Genomic DNA, 7,131 nt, shown 5'->3' with positions numbered 1-7,131 from the left:
TCATTTCAATCATTATGAATTTCAGTTTCCCTTTCACCCACTGAGCAGGGGACTTAGCAGATCTTTTGTATTTTCAATCTTTCTGGATTTCAGTTTCCCTTTCACCCAATCTTTGACATCCAGTGACATTTGAAAAATACACACGTTGTTCCGCGTCACCTCTTTTGGCCAAATATGTAGAAGTCTGGAGGTCCTGGAGAAGATTCAGCAAGAGATCTTTGATAAGATAGGCCAATGTAACACATCTCTCGACATTACCCCTTGTCATCACGCCATCTGTTGTCAGCAAATCAACCTCATGGCTCAAGGGAATTGGCAGATCTTTTGTACAAGCATATGAACATATCAGCTTGGCAAACATGCTTTTAAGTTTTGAAATTTCCAGGTCTACTTCTAAACATCTTGTCGAGCACCATTTTCATTCACTTTCTTGAAAGGGACTTAAATTTTTTACAACACAAGCTTGAATTTGTAGGTTATTTTGAGTGTCTATTGGGATTTGCTAGAGTGAAGCATGAAGTGCCTTGAAGAGTTTCATTAAATTAAAACATTGAAAGAAATGCTATAGAGTGAATTCACCCTGTCTTTAGAGGCTTTCTATCAATTTTTGACTCACACCCCTCTGACATTGAAAGGTGTGCTATTTTTGGACTAAAGGAATGCTTTTTTAGGACTAAAGCTGACTTAGCAGAGGATGGTTTCGATCCATCGACCTCTGGGTTATGGGCCCAGCACGCTTCCGCTGCGCCACTCTGCTTTCCCTGCACCCCAGATGGGACTCGAACCCACATTCCCTGGCTTAGGAGGCCAGTGCCTTATGCATTAGGCCACTGGGGCTCTTGCTAAAGCTTGCGGATGTCCAGTACCCACGATGAACGCAACCTATACTTCTGGAATATATCAGAGGGCTCTGTTCTCAGTACAGTCTATTCTAGTCAGACACCTGAGAGACAGAAAAATGAAAAGTCAGTACAATGCTTCAACTCAATTTTGTTTCTGTACTGCTTTGTGCAAACACGACCATAGCTGAAGGGAATTAGCAGATCTTTTGTCATTTCAATCATTATGAATTTCAGTTTCCCTTTCACCCACTGAGCAGAGGACTTAGCAGATCTTTTGTATTTTCAATCTTTCTGGATTTCAGTTTCCCTTTCACCCAATCTTTGACATCCAGTGACATTTGAAAAATACACACGTTGTTCCGCGTCACCTCTTTTGGCCAAATATGTAGAAGTCTGGAGGTCCTGGAGAAGATTCAGCAAGAGATCTTTGATAAGATAGGCCAGTGTAACACATCTCTCGACATTACCCCTTGTCATCACGCCATCTGTTGTCAGCAAATCAACCTCATGGCTCAAGGGAATTAGCAGATCTTTTGTACAAGCATATGAACATATCAACTTGGCAAACATGCTTTTAAGTTTTGAAATTTCCAGGTCTACTTCTAAACATCTTGTCGAGCACCATTTTCATTCACTTTCTTGAAAGGGACTTACATTTTTTACAACACAAGCTTGAATTTGTAGGTTATTTTGAGTGTCTATTGGGATTTGCTAGAGTGAAGCATGAAGTGCCTTGAAGAGTTTCATTAAATTAAAACATTGAAAGAAATGCTATAGAGTGAATTCACCCTGTCTTTAGAGGCTTTCTATCAATTTTTGACTCACACCCCTCTGACATTGAAAGGTGTGCTATTTTTGGACTAAAGGAATGCTTTTTTAGGACTAAAGCTGACTTAGCAGAGGATGGTTTCGATCCATCGACCTCTGGGTTATGGGCCCAGCACGCTTCCGCTGCGCCACTCTGCTTTCCCAGCACCCCAGATGGGACTCGAACTCACATTCCCTGGCTTAGGAGGCCAGTGCCTTATGCATTAGGCCACTGGGGCTCTTGCTAAAGCTTGCGGATGTCCAGTACCCACGATGAACGCAACCTATACTTCTGGAATATATCAGAGGGCTCTGTTCTCAGTACAGTCTGTTCTAGTCAGACACCTGAGAGACAGAAAAATGAAAAGTCAGTACAATGCTTCAACTCAATTTTGTTTCTGTACTGCTTTGTGCAAACACGACCATAGCTGAAGGGAATTAGCAGATATTTTGTCATTTCAATCATTATGAATTTCAGTTTCCCTTTCACCCACTGAGCAGGGGACTTAGCAGATCTTTTGTATTTTCAATCTTTCTGGATTTCAGTTTCCCTTTCACCCAATCTTTGACATCCAGTGACATTTGAAAAATCCACACGTTGTTCCGCGTCACCTCTTTTGGCCAAATATGTAGAAGTCTGGAGGTCCTGGAGAAGATTCAGCAAGAGATCTTTGATAAGATAGGCCAATGTAACACATCTCTCGACATTACCCCTTGTCATCACGCCATCTGTTGTCAGCAAATCAACCTCATGGCTCAAGGGAATTGGCAGATCTTTTGTACAAGCATATGAACATATCAGCTTGGCAAACATGCTTTTAAGTTTTGAAATTTCCAGGTCTACTTCTAAACATCTTGTCGAGCACCATTTTCATTCACTTTCTTGAAAGGGACTTAAATTTTTTACAACACAAGCTTGAATTTGTAGGTTATTTTGAGTGTCTATTGGGATTTGCTAGAGTGAAGCATGAAGTGCCTTGAAGAGTTTCATTAAATTAAAACATTGAAAGAAATGCTATAGAGTGAATTCACCCTGTCTTTAGAGGCTTTCTATCAATTTTTGACTCACACCCCTCTGACATTGAAAGGTGTGCTATTTTTGGACTAAAGGAATGCTTTTTTAGGACTAAAGCTGACTTAGCAGAGGATGGTTTCGATCCATCGACCTCTGGGTTATGGGCCCAGCACGCTTTCGCTGCGCCACTCTGCTTTCCCAGCACCCCAGATGGGACTCGAACCCACATTCCCTGGCTTAGGAGGCCAGTGCCTTATGCATTAGGCCACTGGGGCTCTTGCTAAAGCTTGCGGATGTCCAGTACCCACGATGAACGCAACCTATACTTCTGGAATATATCAGAGGGCTCTGTTCTCAGTACAGTCTATTCTAGTCAGACACCTGAGAGACAGAAAAATGAAAAGTCAGTACAATGCTTCAACTCAATTTTGTTTCTGTACTGCTTTGAGCAAACACGACCATAGCTGAAGGGAATTAGCAGATCTTTTGTCATTTCAATCATTATGAATTTCAGTTTCCCTTTCACCCACTGAGCAGGGGACTTAGCAGATCTTTTGTATTTTCAATCTTTCTGGATTTCAGTTTCCCTTTCACCCAATCTTTGACATCCAGTGACATTTGAAAAATACACACGTTGTTCCGCGTCACCTCTTTTGGCCAAATATGTAGAAGTCTGGAGGTCCTGGAGAAGATTCAGCAAGAGATCTTTGATAAGATAGGCCAGTGTAACACATCTCTCGACATTACCCCTTGTCATCACGCCATCTGTTGTCAGCAAATCAACCTCATGGCTCAAGGGAATTGGCAGATCTTTTGTACAAGCATATGAACATATCAACTTGGCAAACATGCTTTTAAGTTTTGAAATTTCCAGGTCTACTTCTAAACATCTTGTCGAGCACCATTTTCATTCACTTTCTTGAAAGGGACTTAAATTTTTTACAACACAAGCTTGAATTTGTAGGTTATTTTGAGTGTCTATTGGGATTTGCTAGAGTGAAGCATGAAGTGCCTTGAAGAGTTTCATTAAATTAAAACATTGAAAGAAATGCTATAGAGTGAATTCACCCTGTCTTTAGAGGCTTTCTATCAATTTTTGACTCACACCCCTCTGACATTGAAAGGTGTGCTATTTTTGGACTAAAGGAATGCTTTTTTAGGACTAAAGCTGACTTAGCAGAGGATGGTTTCGATCCATCGACCTCTGGGTTATGGGCCCAGCACGCTTTCGCTGCGCCACTCTGCTTTCCCAGCACCCCAGATGGGACTCGAACCCACATTCCCTGGCTTAGGAGGCCAGTGCCTTATGCATTAGGCCACTGGGGCTCTTGCTAAAGCTTGCGGATGTCCAGTACCCACGATGAACGCAACCTATACTTCTGGAATATATCAGAGGGCTCTGTTCTCAGTACAGTCTATTCTAGTCAGACACCTGAGAGACAGAAAAATGAAAAGTCAGTACAATGCTTCAACTCAATTTTGTTTCTGTACTGCTTTGAGCAAACACGACCATAGCTGAAGGGAATTAGCAGATCTTTTGTCATTTCAATCATTATGAATTTCAGTTTCCCTTTCACCCACTGAGCAGGGGACTTAGCAGATCTTTTGTATTTTCAATCTTTCTGGATTTCAGTTTCCCTTTCACCCAATCTTTGACATCCAGTGACATTTGAAAAATACACACGTTGTTCCGCGTCACCTCTTTTGGCCAAATATGTAGAAGTCTGGAGGTCCTGGAGAAGATTCAGCAAGAGATCTTTGATAAGATAGGCCAGTGTAACACATCTCTCGACATTACCCCTTGTCATCACGCCATCTGTTGTCAGCAAATCAACCTCATGGCTCAAGGGAATTAGCAGATCTTTTGTACAAGCATATGAACATATCAACTTGGCAAACATGCTTTTAAGTTTTGAAATTTCCAGGTCTACTTCTAAACATCTTGTCGAGCACCATTTTCATTCACTTTCTTGAAAGGGACTTAAATTTTTTACAACACAAGCTTGAATTTGTAGGTTATTTTGAGTGTCTATTGGGATTTGCTAGAGTGAAGCATGAAGTGCCTTGAAGAGTTTCATTAAATTAAAACATTGAAAGAAATGCTATAGAGTGAATTCACCCTGTCTTTAGAGGCTTTCTATCAATTTTTGACTCACACCCCTCTGACATTGAAAGGTGTGCTATTTTTGGACTAAAGGAATGCTTTTTTAGGACTAAAGCTGACTTAGCAGAGGATGGTTTCGATCCATCGACCTCTGGGTTATGGGCCCAGCACGCTTCCGCTGCGCCACTCTGCTTTCCCAGCACCCCAGATGGGACTCGAACTCACATTCCCTGGCTTAGGAGGCCAGTGCCTTATGCATTAGGCCACTGGGGCTCTTGCTAAAGCTTGCGGATGTCCAGTACCCACGATGAACGCAACCTATACTTCTGGAATATATCAGAGGGCTCTGTTCTCAGTACAGTCTGTTCTAGTCAGACACCTGAGAGACAGAAAAATGAAAAGTCAGTACAATGCTTCAACTCAATTTTGTTTCTGTACTGCTTTGTGCAAACACGACCATAGCTGAAGGGAATTAGCAGATATTTTGTCATTTCAATCATTATGAATTTCAGTTTCCCTTTCACCCACTGAGCAGGGGACTTAGCAGATCTTTTGTATTTTCAATCTTTCTGGATTTCAGTTTCCCTTTCACCCAATCTTTGACATCCAGTGACATTTGAAAAATCCACACGTTGTTCCGCGTCACCTCTTTTGGCCAAATATGTAGAAGTCTGGAGGTCCTGGAGAAGATTCAGCAAGAGATCTTTGATAAGATAGGCCAATGTAACACATCTCTCGACATTACCCCTTGTCATCACGCCATCTGTTGTCAGCAAATCAACCTCATGGCTCAAGGGAATTGGCAGATCTTTTGTACAAGCATATGAACATATCAGCTTGGCAAACATGCTTTTAAGTTTTGAAATTTCCAGGTCTACTTCTAAACATCTTGTCGAGCACCATTTTCATTCACTTTCTTGAAAGGGACTTAAATTTTTTACAACACAAGCTTGAATTTGTAGGTTATTTTGAGTGTCTATTGGGATTTGCTAGAGTGAAGCATGAAGTGCCTTGAAGAGTTTCATTAAATTAAAACATTGAAAGAAATGCTATAGAGTGAATTCACCCTGTCTTTAGAGGCTTTCTATCAATTTTTGACTCACACCCCTCTGACATTGAAAGGTGTGCTATTTTTGGACTAAAGGAATGCTTTTTTAGGACTAAAGCTGACTTAGCAGAGGATGGTTTCGATCCATCGACCTCTGGGTTATGGGCCCAGCACGCTTTCGCTGCGCCACTCTGCTTTCCCAGCACCCCAGATGGGACTCGAACCCACATTCCCTGGCTTAGGAGGCCAGTGCCTTATGCATTAGGCCACTGGGGCTCTTGCTAAAGCTTGCGGATGTCCAGTACCCACGATGAACGCAACCTATACTTCTGGAATATATCAGAGGGCTCTGTTCTCAGTACAGTCTATTCTAGTCAGACACCTGAGAGACAGAAAAATGAAAAGTCAGTACAATGCTTCAACTCAATTTTGTTTCTGTACTGCTTTGAGCAAACACGACCATAGCTGAAGGGAATTAGCAGATCTTTTGTCATTTCAATCATTATGAATTTCAGTTTCCCTTTCACCCACTGAGCAGGGGACTTAGCAGATCTTTTGTATTTTCAATCTTTCTGGATTTCAGTTTCCCTTTCACCCAATCTTTGACATCCAGTGACATTTGAAAAATACACACGTTGTTCCGCGTCACCTCTTTTGGCCAAATATGTAGAAGTCTGGAGGTCCTGGAGAAGATTCAGCAAGAGATCTTTGATAAGATAGGCCAGTGTAACACATCTCTCGACATTACCCCTTGTCATCACGCCATCTGTTGTCAGCAAATCAACCTCATGGCTCAAGGGAATTGGCAGATCTTTTGTACAAGCATATGAACATATCAACTTGGCAAACATGCTTTTAAGTTTTGAAATTTCCAGGTCTACTTCTAAACATCTTGTCGAGCACCATTTTCATTCACTTTCTTGAAAGGGACTTAAATTTTTTACAACACAAGCTTGAATTTGTAGGTTATTTTGAGTGTCTATTGGGATTTGCTAGAGTGAAGCATGAAGTGCCTTGAAGAGTTTCATTAAATTAAAACATTGAAAGAAATGCTATAGAGTGAATTCACCCTGTCTTTAGAGGCTTTCTATCAATTTTTGACTCACACCCCTCTGACATTGAAAGGTGTGCTATTTTTGGACTAAAGGAATGCTTTTTTAGGACTAAAGCTGACTTAGCAGAGGATGGTTTCGATCCATCGACCTCTGGGTTATGGGCCCAGCACGCTTTCGCTGCGCCACTCTGCTTTCCCAGCACCCCAGATGGGACTCGAACCCACATTCCCTGGCTTAGGAGGCCAGTGCCTTATGCATTA

Source organism: Brachyhypopomus gauderio, chromosome 10, assembly GCF_052324685.1.
Source record: "Brachyhypopomus gauderio isolate BG-103 chromosome 10, BGAUD_0.2, whole genome shotgun sequence".
Lineage (NCBI taxonomy): Eukaryota > Metazoa > Chordata > Actinopteri > Gymnotiformes > Hypopomidae > Brachyhypopomus > Brachyhypopomus gauderio.
The sequence above is the reverse complement of the archived record's forward strand: the minus strand, read 5'-3'. Positions refer to the sequence as shown.